Source organism: Phalaenopsis equestris, unplaced genomic scaffold, assembly GCF_001263595.1.
Source record: "Phalaenopsis equestris unplaced genomic scaffold, ASM126359v1 Scaffold223477, whole genome shotgun sequence".
Classification (NCBI taxonomy): domain Eukaryota; kingdom Viridiplantae; phylum Streptophyta; class Magnoliopsida; order Asparagales; family Orchidaceae; genus Phalaenopsis; species Phalaenopsis equestris.
In genome coordinates this window covers 7116-8386 of record NW_018241594.1, presented here as the reverse complement: position 1 = coordinate 8386, position 1271 = coordinate 7116, and positions in this window count along the sequence as shown.

The following is a 1271-nucleotide window of genomic DNA, read 5'->3' as shown; positions in this document are numbered from 1 at the left end:
AAAAAAACTAAAAAAATTACAAGAGGAGGAACTGATGAAAAATATACTACTCCCTCATGCCAAATTATGGGAAAAAAATAAAACAAGTATTATTACATTTTATTATTATTTTAAGCACATGTTATAGAGCACTTTATGATCCTATATATAGCTAAAGTTTCAAGGAGGGCAACACAATTATAACATAGGTTGCAAATATGACATTGTTAAGTGAAATTGAAAATATACACATCAACCATGTAAATACAACAACTACAAGGCTTCAATTATAAATCTCTAATACATTATTCTTACCACATAGATAGCACATAGATAGCACATAGTTTTAATTCAAGCACTTTTTTTATTAATACATATCCTAAAATTATCCATCTAATACTTAAAAATTATATATATATATATATATATATATATATATATATATATATATATATATATATATATATATATATACTGTATGACTCTTAACCTCTTAAATCATATAAAAATATTATTAACACTAATTTAATTAAGATAAAAATTAAATTTATTTTCAAGCATATACTTCAATGAATTTTAGAAAAGTAAATAACAGGAAAATATAAAAAGAAGGATTGCATGCATACGAATTTTGTGTAAATGCTCTTGAATTGATTCCTATGCTCCTCGAAGCTTCCGCACAAGTTCAGGGACACCGCATGCCGTAGATCACGGTGATCTACAGTCTGGATATATTTCAGTTTTTTTTTTTTAAATTTTGGTGAGGCCCACCGAAATACATCCTGACTGTAGATCACCTGATATTCGGTCAGGATCGAACACCACATGCAGAGATACATGCGGTGTCCGTCCGTATGCAATAATTTTTCCAAGTTCAGGCAGCATCGTCTTCCACTTCTCCTACATTCTCGATCTTGCTCTCCCTCAGATCAATCACCTCATTCCACTGTTACCCAAAACTCCAGTAACCATGAGATCTGCGCAACAGGGAGGGAGCGAGGGACAGAGTCGTCAGTAAGGGAGGAGTGCGAGCTGCGGTGGAGCGAAGCAATCAAACACATGCAACAGTGGGGAGGTAGGGAATGTGAGCGCTGCGGCCGGGAGGGGTGATCCCCAAACGGACCCTCAAGGATATATAGATCACTTTTGCTGAATTCAAATTTCTTTAAAATTGACAGAATTTCAAAGCCACTACTTACTGTAAATTTTGTTGGGAATCTCTTGACAACATCACCGTAGTCCTTCATTATAGGCTGTCCTCGCTATCTACCGTCGGCCACCGCCACAAACCC